We start from the raw sequence: 11,295 nt of genomic DNA, 5'->3' as shown, positions 1-11,295 counted from the left end.
AGTGCTTGGAGAAGGAGAAAGCGCTTTTCCAGAATACTGTAGGGTAGGTTTTATTCAGTTGTTGTTTGACACATATGCTCACACCTGGGGCTCGAAATCTCTCGGCTTGAGAGGTTTCACAAGAACTTTTCCCTAACCATGGCTCCCTCCTCATCGAGGGAGATGTGCTCCTGTGGTCCAGAGAGCCCTCTGATTTGAATTCTGTCCACAGACATTCAAAACTTTCTGGCTGTTTGTTCCTCTCTCTGACCTGGGCGCTGCCCTGAGGACACGCACATCTCAGTCTGGCTTTCGTGTCAGTCGGTCCTTTTAATTTCCTGCAGTTGTATTTTACCGTCGGGAGCCCTTCAGCCTTTATCGCGGCTGGGAGGCGGCAGAGGGCGGCAAGAGCGCGGCGGAGCCCGCGCCGCGTTCGGAGCTGTGACGTCACCGCGCGCAGCCCGGCAACCGCGGAAATGCCGTCCCAGCTCTGGCGTTCCTGCGGTGCCGGGAGCCGCTGCCCTCCGGCTGTACCAGCTCGTCATTCTAGAGGTCGAGCTGCATTGGGACAGCTCCAGAAGCCCGCTGCAGACTGTCGGGTGAGTTTCTGCAGCTTCACCGCGGATTTGTTACTTGCTCCTGGCTTTGCCTGTTTTAAGTTACTGCCCCTTAAGATCACGGTTTAGCTTATTCTTGAGTGGTCTCCATCACCCTCAAACCTCCTGGGACCTTCAAATGTCGTCTTGTTCCCCTCTCTGCCATGGGTAAGGACGCTTTCACTATCCCAGGTTGCTCCAAGCCCTGTCCAGTCCGATTTTGGACACTTCAGGGATGGGGCAGCCGCAGCTTCTCTGTGCACCCAGTGCCAGGGTCTCGCCACTCATTGAGGAGATTTTCTTCCTCACATCTAAGTCAGTGGCCTATTCTGAAGTATTCAGCATATATTCAGAAGTTTGCAAGAAGAAGCTGACACAAGTTTTTAAAGATACATCAAACATAATTCCCCAAGGAAAAACTTCTTCTGCTGTTTTGTTTAATTATGGTGCTCCCACAAGCCGGTCCATAGCATGGTTTTTGCATTTATCACCCTATGTGCTAGTTAGCTATTGATGCGCCTTTTGACAGAGGAATATTGCATATTCAAAATCTTCAGCATTCCCAGGTGACAGTCTTCAGATTGTTCTGTTTGCCCAATTATCCCATCAAAAAAAACCCAAACAATATTTAAGGTAGCAACAATTTTAATTGAATAGTTTAGAAAATATATAAATAAGGGATAATTTGGTTCGAATAATACCGCATAAGCAAGAGATACCGCGGGGTACAGAATGCAGGGTTCAATGACCCTTGCCACTTGACGTACAAGCTTGCCAAGTGAAAATCACCCCTTATATGCCATGTGTCAATACCATCTCCTCCCATTTTCGGTCCGTCACTTTTCTGTCTCCGCCCTCATTACCACCTTTACCATGCATGCACCACCACTCGGTTTGGTGGTCGCACAAGTCTTTGGGGGTTGTCACCGATGAAGGCCCTGGAGTCTTCTTCGTTGTCCTTTAATTCACCTTTGGGTTACACATGCGCACCAAGCCAGTACAATGTAAGCCAAGACTAACGTATCACTGCATCTACATATCAAAGCAATAAGTCCTTTATAATTAGCATTTTCTGGGACCCAACCAGGTTCTTGGTCATTTTTAGCAACTAGCAACTGTATCTTCAGCTTCTTTCTTGTGGTCCTTGAGAACATCTGCTGGGAAGGGGGGGGTGGGTGGAGCCCCTCCTTTCCTTCTCTTCTTTGGCATTACAACTTTTAACTATTAACTGTTTTATTATTCTCAAATATTAATTACTGTATCAATATTGATTACTGTTTCAATTTTTATCAGCACGAATCATACCTATTTATCACAAGATTTAGTTTTTTTCTTTTCCTCTATATGACTTCAGAGTAATTTACAGAATTTTAAAATTTCAAAGTGATATGGATATGATGGAAAACATTTTAATTCTCTTATGAAACCACAAATTTTTTTAAAATTTTATATTTATTTGCTGTTCATTATGAGATTTTGGTGTAAGTTGCAAAGAATGGTGTTGTATAAAACTAATTTCTTAGTTCTCAGGGCTACTTCTTAATGCAAATATTTTGTGCAATTTGTGAAAGACTTAGCAGCCTTTAAAATAGCAAGTGTTCTATTAGACTGGCAACCTTGTATATTTGATCTACTTAAAAAATCATAGTACCTTCATTTATATCTCTTAGAAGTGTTTTGCAGAATCTCCCTTGGAACTGATTTTGCAATCTGCTTAGGAGAATGTATCTCAATCTACACAAACATAACATTTTTTATTGATGTTCTGATAACTCTGACAGTTGATATTCTACTATATATATATATATATATTTCTTTACAATGTTCAGGCTTAGAGGACTAGCAGTACAATTCCATTTTCTAAAGCCAGTGTCAAATTGCAGCTGTGGTAATTGTTCACATGACAGGGTACAGTGAGTGACTAAACAAATTAATATTTTAGATTGACAAATTAATATATTAGATTGACAAATAAAGCACAGCACATCTCTGCTAGAGGCCTTAATGGTTTTATGATATAGGACACTAATCTTTGAAGCTCATCAAGTAAAAGTATATATGGTTAACTGTGTTCTTGTTTCTCCACAGTTTATAAGACTTAAAAAACTGCAGTTTGACTACCATGAGTTTCCCCTCTTCAGACAGCATCACTTCCAGGGAAGCTAATTGGTGAGGTCCAGTTCTGGATTTTTAAGTGTAGCAGTTTAATTCCTGCTTTTGTGGGTTATTTATTTTCTGGATGCCTGAAATGATGCAATTCAGGCTGAGGAAGAACCAGATATGGTGTCACACGTGCAAGCTGTCATAGAGTCATCAGGAGGTAGAGGTGGTTTCTGCCAGCATGCAGGAGCAATGCCCAGGAGGCACAGGAGGGTGTTCCACATTAATTGAGGTGTTAGAGGTTGGTTGTAAGTCTTACCATGACCCCTGTGTTTTATAAGTTGATAAGAGTTTGATCTTCGGCATAAGCTATTTGTCTCTCTTTAGTCTGTACAAAACTACCAGTTATATGGGAACAACAAAATTGCACAAATACATACTTTGGTTAGAAAATCAGACTGCAGACTGCTCCTTCAGGTGCAGAAGTTTAGCAAAATGATACTGCTAGCTACCAAGTGAAGGAACATTTCTCTCTGTTGCAAAACTATTCTGCATTTTCTGCCAGCTGTGGAATTGAAGCTACTGAAAAGTTGCTTTTCTGCAGTGGTCAGTGTTGGCTGTATCCAGCAGACTTGTGAAGTGAACACTGAAAATTTAGGTTTTGAGCTCCAAAATACCTTCTGCAACACAGAACTCAGAAGCTATTTCATCTTCTCATATGCTTTGTTGAAGACTCATAGAGTCCTGCAAAAAATGGTCTTAGATAAAGGCTGTAGCTGGTAGAAAACATATTTCAGTTCAAAACCAAGGGTTGATGAGCTAGAAAATGGAAGCAGAAAATATACTCTGAATTTTGTTAGACTGCAAATTGTGCATGTTTTGAAACTTTCCAGGGAGTTTGTATAGTTTTGTCTTTGAATCTTCTGAGAGCTTTATGGTTGTAGGACTTCTAGCTGTTACATGAAAATGGATGGAAAAATCTCCTACAAGTGGTGGTAGGAAGCTTTCATAAAGTACTGCATTTGCTGGCCATGCTGTGACAACTAAAAAAAGTAACAGAAACAAAATTTTGACAGAAACAAAAATTGTAATTTGAAAACAAAACAGGCTGGTTTTGTTTCAGAACAAAAAAGGCTAGTTTCTATTTTATTTGAAAATGTTTAAGTAGACAACCAAAATGAAGTGGCTAACATAGTAATAATTCAGCAGTTCTGTCACTGGATGGCTGGGGTTTTTTGTTTTGTTTTTTGGGGGTCTTTTTGTTTGTTTGTTTTGGGATTTTTTGTTTGTTTGGGGGGTTTTTTGTTTGTCTGTTTGTTTTGGGTTTTTTTTCTGGTTTTTTTTTTTTTTGGTTGGTTGGTTGGTTGTTGGTTGGTTTTGGGGTTTTTGGGAGTTTTTTGGGTTTTTTTGGTTGGTTTAGTGTTTTTTGGTTCTATACTCAGCCAAAAATTTAGGGTTTTCTGATATATATGTTTGAGTTTCCACCAATGCCTTGTGAGTTCAGAAGCTGTGCATAAAATGCTCTTTCAAAAAGGTGTCTAATACTTTTTTTTGCCAGTACTTAATATTATGTTCTCTGTTTTAGTGCTCTAATACACTTTTCATTTTCATAGCATCCTTCATTTGCTAATGCTCATGTTGTTGTATAATTTGTGCTTGGTATGGTTTTGTTTATTTTATTCCCCCCACCCCCCCCCGATTCAGTTAAGCAGAATAGTTAATTGTACAGTTAGTTTCTCCTCTGAGTAAGTTTTAATGTGTAGGTGTTTCCACTATGATTTTTTTGTTGGTGGACATTTAATAGAAAAGCTGGAAGAAACAGATTTCTTTATCTCTGTCTGCCATACAAACCACTGTAATTTAATTAAAGCCTTAAATGTTTTTACAAAAAGTAGTTGTTATCTTGCTTTCATTCTGTGTGGTCTCCATGAAAATGATACTAAATCTTACCAAGTTTAAAGAAGCCAAATTACTCCCCTGCTGCCTGCAGACCAAATAAATGGTTACCCTTTCCATGGCTCTTGTTTCTCGGACCAGGTCTTCCCTGGTTTTCCGTTTGGGTTTAGCTTTTCCCCCTTGGTGCTATCTGGCTTTTAGCTATTTTCAGCTGAGATTGACACTTCATTCATCATCTCTGAGTAAAATTACTTGCCTTTATTTCTTCTGTGTTTTCCTCAGAAAGGGGTGAAAAAAGGGTCTCTCAAACCTATTACATAATGTCCACAAAGAAAATTTTATTCAGCTTATAGATGCTCTGGCTGTTCAGGTTCTACTTATTTCCAGATCTTCTTGTTGCAGTAGCTGAATTGCATTAAACAAAGTGATTTTAATTATTGCTGATCTCTTGCACTTTGAGTCATGTTGCTTGCTCTGGGTATGGCTCTGGTAGTATGTACTGAAAACCAATAATGAGCTTGTGGTTTTCTTGCAGTGCATGAAGGTTTTAATGATTCTTACCTCCTACATTTATTAAACACATAAAATATTTTAAGAACACGGCACCTTGTGGAACAATTTCTGATGACCTATAGCTGTTTTGATCTCACAGATGCAGTCTGTCTTCTTTTCAAATGGGACTGTACTTAGTATTATTCAGTTTTAAAATATTTATAGTCTGCAGATAAAAACCTGAAATTTCATCCTTTAATAGTAGTAAGGTCTTTAAAAAAATTTAAGTTACCAATCCGCTTGTTGATGGCATTTGTATTGGTTTTGCCAGTCAGAAAAAATATTTGAGAAAACATATGTCATCAGGTAACTTTTTGGTCATGAAAAATGTTACTTGTGCCTACACAAATCTAGAGGTAAAGTGGTCACTTTTTATTAAGAAAGATCTATTAATTAAATGCCAGTATGGTGTCATTTCTGTAAAAAATACTTCATGTAGACGAAGGTATGGTATTTTAGTATTTATGTTTCTGTATTATATGATACCAATTTTGTAGTTAATTCAATAATATTTCTTTTATTGGTGTATTTCCCATTTATTGCTCATAAACTCTTGCACTTTTGTGTGGAGAAAGCAATTATTGCAGTCTTACATACTTGAAACAATGTGAAAACCAATATATATCAAATAATGGGAATATTGATTTTCAAGAACTGAAATAGCTTAAAAGTTTTGAAGTTTGAAGCTATAATTCACTGAAAATTATTTAACTAGCTAATAAATATGTATTTTATTATACATATTTATATACATATTATATATGTGCCTATTTATGTGTGTGTATATATGTATAAATTTGTATATTCTATGTATAAATTTTTCACTTCATATGTAGAAACTTAACTTTCACTCTTTTTATTGTTTGTGGTGCTCAAGGGCTGATTCTGCTAATTGCCAAGTAGATTTTGTTTTAACTGAAATAGCAGAGGAAATTATGATAAAACTGGGTAGTTTGGAGGACTAAACTTTAATTTGTGTTATGTTTGTGATTATTTACATGATTTTCATTTGAATGTATGTATCTCTGAAGACAAAGTGTGTAAAAGAGAGGCTTTTTTCCACATCTCTATGTTTGTTTCATGACAGAGATGGTTTGGAGATGGTAACTCATGTTAAAAAATGAGACTTCCTGTGGACACAAAAAGCGTGCCAGTTGTTTTAACTTACATGATTGGAATTATGTTTTTAAGCCTCCTGGAAGTTAATAAACAAAAATGATAGAAGTTCATTATTGAAAATAAAGATACTGAAAAATAATAACGAATGTATTATGCTTAAATCAACTTTGTTAATCCAAAGGGAATCTCTCTTTTAAGTTCCTGCTGCCACATCTCTCATATCTTGCAAAATAAGGAATTCTATGCAATCCTTTCTTCAAAGAGCAATAGTAAGATGAAAACTGCACAAAGTAATTTTGCTTATGTGAATGTTTAAATCTCTGGACCCGTGTTTGTGTAATTGAAGTAAAGAAGCACTAAAACTTAAAGGAATGCTCATGTTTTTTCAAAACACATTTTTCAGCTCTGGTAATGATATATAAGTTCACAGTTACCTCAGAATAGAAATCAATCAGAAATGGATCCTGTTGAACATCTGAGACTGAAAGTCCATAACCTTGAGGAAAAAAATTTGGAATTAAACAATCAACACAATCAAGAGGTAAGGAGGTTTGTTTGTTTGTTTGCTTGCTTCATTTTACCCTTGGAATGCATGTAATTTGTTTACTTGAAATAATCCTCTCATCAGGTGAATTAAAATCACAGTCACTAGTTGGAAAATAACAAAGAAGTAGCATTGTACAGACATCTCATGCCTGTCCGTAGGAACTGATACTATTTTTAGTGTCATTGCTGATAGTTGAAGGTGCATGTAAGAAACTTGAGCACTACACAACAGCAAAGTCATACAGAAGAATACTTGGCACCTCCAGCTTTGGAATTCTGAATATAAGATGTGGTTTGTTTCTTTGAGTGTTTTAACCCCAGTAATTCCAGGGATACATTTTACAGAATCACTTTACCATTGATGGAACAATGGGAGCATGACAAGAGGAAGCCGCTGTGTAAGAAGCAGGAATCTCTAAATAAATGGACAGGGTTCAACAAACTTGGTTTATTGCTGATATTTAGTCGAAAACAGATGAATGAGCACCCACACCAGCTGCCCTCAACTGCTAAGAGCAGAATTTTAACTTATAGCAGTAATAAAAATTCAAACTAAAGGAAATTTTAATGAAGTATTTTCTCACTGCTACTTCATTTAGGTACTAATTTGCCACAAGAGCATAAGGGAAAATCTTTGTAATGGGGTTAAATTATTTCTTATGAATGGAGCTCCTGTTAATAAGGATGCTGCTGCCTTGTAGATGTTCTGAAGAAACGCATGTTTTACTTTTCCACCTTCTTGCATTTAATGTGTTTAAGGTGGTTTCCTGGGTCAGTTTTTGGCAGCGCTGACTAGACTATCTTTCTTACACAGATAAGAGCTCTTTTTGAAGCCTTTTCTTTGTTCTGTTTGTTGTGTTTAATAGAATTCTGCTGTTAACTGCTGTGATGACTGCTGAACATCATTGAACTGAAGTTTGTGTTTGCGTAATGAGTTACTAGGTGTCTGATAATCTAGTATCCCAACACAATGTTTTTCTAGTTGTTAAATACAGTTACCAGAAAATTTCCTGTGGAATATAATTATGACTTTTATTTTCTTAAGGCAGAGTATGTTTGGAAAAACAGAGGGGTATATTCAAGGTACATGCACATGATAGAGGAACAGGATCAGTTTGCATTTAAAAAAAAAGTATTTACAATGTGTAGTTTCAAGACTGTATTTCAAATTCAGATGGATATGATGGCAGCTGTGAATGCAATTTCCAAAATCTTTATTTTCTAGGTCTCTCACTGTGAAAAAGAAGTAATGAATTTAAGGTCGGAACTCGAGAAAGGAGAGGTTCTTCGCCGAGATCTTCAGAGTGAGATGTCGTTAGCTAGAAAGATGTCTGAAATACAGCTGTATTCTGCAGAGGACAAGCTATCTGATGTAAAAAGCAAACTTTTGGAACTGCAAGGTAATTTTCAAAGGAAAAAGAGAAATTGTAGACTAGAGGCTATATCAGTCCCAAGTCATTAAAACAAGCAGAGATTGCACAAGGTTTTATGGTTACAGCATTTTTTGGAAGTGTCATATTTTCCCATGTCTTACTTCTCTGTTTCTGTAAGCTCATAAGAGTTTACAAAACCCTTGATGTCTCATGTGAATTGAATATAAGCTGCTAAAGCTATCAGTACCTTTTTTCCCTCTGGCTCCTTACCGTCTGTTATTCCTTCCTTCAGTGTGTACAGAATTGTAATTTAGGTGTCCCTCTCCATATCTTGCTTATCACTATGTCCAGCAGTTCTTCCTTTTACATTTCAGGGGGGAAAAAAATGCAGTCCTGTTTAAAATTCACACTATTTCCTTTCCGAACCTCTCCGAACCTCTCGTCTCCTCTCCGAACCTCCCCTCCCCGAACCTTCCCTTCCCCTCCCCACCAGGAGTTCTCATAGTACTGCTTTGTTCTTTCATATTTTCAAATATTTCTAGCTTTTCATTGCTCATACCTGATCTCTTTTTGTCATCTTTGGTTTTGTTTTTATACAAGTAACATGTCTTATGACAGTAGTCTGCAGAAAGGAAGGGTTTTACCTGCACATTTTTTCCCCTACTTGCTTTGCATTCAGAAGCTCAAACTTTCTTAATCCTTCTCAAACAGAGTTATATTTCTCACACTTAAAACCCGGGGAGATGCATTTTTTGTTGTCTAAGTAAGTAAAGTACTCTTTAAATTTGGTACAGGAGATGTACTTGTGAAACTTAGGTGTTCAGTGAAAAGACTGGAGCATTCCTGGAGTTTGTAACCTTACAAGAATGGAAGGAGACTTTCAAACTTGCCAGTGCATTATATGGCCTGATTTTTTAAAAAGATAACAAGAAATATGCACTTTCACTTATTTGGAGAACACACAAATTATACAAATCTTATGGTTGGTTTAAATTTCTCAAATTGTTTTTGTTTGGTTGAGGTTTTTGTTTGATTTGGTTTTTTGTTGGGGTTTTTTTTCTGATTTTTTTTTATTGTGACAAATGTCAAAGAAGCCTAGTGTCGAACAAACTAGTTCTGGTGTTGCTTCTCATTTCTTTTTAATTTTTTAACTTAGCACTTCTTTATTCCTGGCCTCTTGGAGCCTTGTTCACCTCATGGGGTGCTTTTGATACAATCCCAACTTAACTCTTGGACAGAGCACCTCACTTGTGTCCTGTCTTTAGTATTTTCTCCAGACTGTTTTTCTGTTGTTCTTGAGGCTTGACTTCCTAACATGTGACAGGTTTTCCCCATCATTGTGTCCACTAATTCTCTGTGTTTTCCCACCACATCTCTTCTTGTTGTTTTACCCTTCTCCAGCTAGGAAGAAATTTCAGAAGAATGGGATGAATTTGAAGTTGAAATCTATTAGAAAATGGTGAATAAACACCATTTTGTAGAAACACCAACATAGCTTGTTACACTCAGTAATGTAAAGGGCTAATACAAAATATTTTGACCCAAAAGCCAGTTTGTGAAATGAAGCAAAGTCCCTACTAAAACTGCTTATAGGAAAAGAACTTTTCCTTGGCATTTAAGCTTTCACAGAGAAATAGATGGCAGTGTTTGCCTATCTTGGGGCAGTTTCTGGGCTGAAGATTCAAATCTCTTCAGCAGGAGTAAATTTCCCCAGAAAAGCCAAGCCTTTGCTTATTAGCCCAACCTGCCTTAGGTTTTCCTACAGTCTTTTTCATGTGGCAGGTATCTGTATTTGCTGTTACTTAAACTGAGCTTGAAATTAATTGATACAGACTAAAGTTTCACATAGACATTTGGAAATAAGCTAGCTAAGTGTTGCAGAAAAACGCAATTAAGTTTCCCATGTTGTAGAGGCCTCACATGAAAAAGTTGAATTTTTATTCCTTTCCAAAGGGAGAAGAGCTTTAATTTGTAAAAATTTCCAAAGCATTTCTGTGTCCTTATGTGAAAGATGCTACAGGAATACAAAATGTGATTGTTTCTCTGTAGTGAAAACGGAAGTGTTAATGCTCCAGTGTATAATAGGATATCACAATACACAGATTTTGTATTGTGAATTTGTATTCATTATACCATTTTTCTCTTTTTTTTCTGAGCATGCTTATTTGCAGTGCTATTTGTCTTATCCCCCCCACCCCTTTTTTTTTTTTGTAAACAACAGCACTCAATGACAAATACCAGCAGAAAGAAGCAGAGACTGCGGAAATGATTCAAAGTTCTCAGTGGCAGTGGCAAGAGGAACAGCGAAGATTTGCAGTGGATAGAGATAACATCCTCAGAGAATACCTCGGTAGAATGGAATTCCTTATTAAAGAAAAAGCTGAAAGAGAAAGGGCTTGTAAGGTATGGTGTATTAATAGATGGAAAGTTTCATTAGATGTTGACTGAAAGTTTTGTGGTGCAAAGTGTGGGGTGGGTTGAGGTTTTTCTGGTTTAAGGGAAAAACAAAATCCAAATAGCTAAATACTGCAGAATACTTCTGAAGATTACAGCTTTATGAAGTTACACTTAGTGTGTAATGCTGATTTGGGGCTTTGATGGAATGTGTTGTGGCTGTTTGTCATGGTAAACACCTAACCCACGTTATCAGTATACAGTGGTAGTGAAAACAGAGGGGCTTGTGGACAGGACCTAAGGTTCTTCTCAAGACAAGCAGAAACACAAGTCAGTTTTCATTCAAAGCTGATTCTTACACAGGTAGGGCAGGATATAGGCTGTGAACAAGATAGGTTTTCTTTTTTAGTTGCCAGGTGGAGCAGGGTAAGCTCTGAGTTCTGGCTAACAGTAAGTGGTTGAATTAGTTTGAGGAGGCTCTGGAAGAGTATTGCATTCTGTTGTGTACAGTGTTTTATAGAAGCTACCTTCAGAGAGTTTAGTGCTGCATCAAAAGACCAAAGCTGAAAAAGTATGCTATGCTCTGTCAAGCGATATTTGTCCTTGAAAAAAGGACAAAAGAAGCAGCATATGGCTCGGGACATTGTGTTCTCTGTCAGTTCCCTGGCAGTGTTCTCTGCCAGTGGTTGTAGGGGCTTTGTTGGTTAGTGTATTAAAGCTACAAAATTGAAATGTAATTA

General features: G+C 37.3%; 1 protein-coding gene across 1 annotated transcript in view; it reads left to right on the top strand.

Annotated features, from left to right (window-relative positions):
* Nucleotides 1–454: 454 nt before the first annotated feature.
* LOC102066228 (coiled-coil domain-containing protein 171-like) overlaps nt 455–11,295 on the top strand; it is a gene marked incomplete at its 3' end in the record, with an annotated part of 31,148 nt that continues 20,307 nt past the window's right edge. The window contains exons 1-4 of the mRNA XM_074533026.1: nt 455–578; nt 6,646–6,783; nt 8,014–8,188; nt 10,383–10,564. The remainder of the gene's footprint in view (nt 579–6,645; nt 6,784–8,013; nt 8,189–10,382; nt 10,565–11,295) is intronic.

Source organism: Zonotrichia albicollis, chromosome Z (genome assembly GCF_047830755.1).
Source record: "Zonotrichia albicollis isolate bZonAlb1 chromosome Z, bZonAlb1.hap1, whole genome shotgun sequence".
Lineage (NCBI taxonomy): Eukaryota > Metazoa > Chordata > Aves > Passeriformes > Passerellidae > Zonotrichia > Zonotrichia albicollis.
Note: the sequence above shows the minus strand (reverse complement) of the source record. Positions and strands in the feature narration are given on the sequence as shown.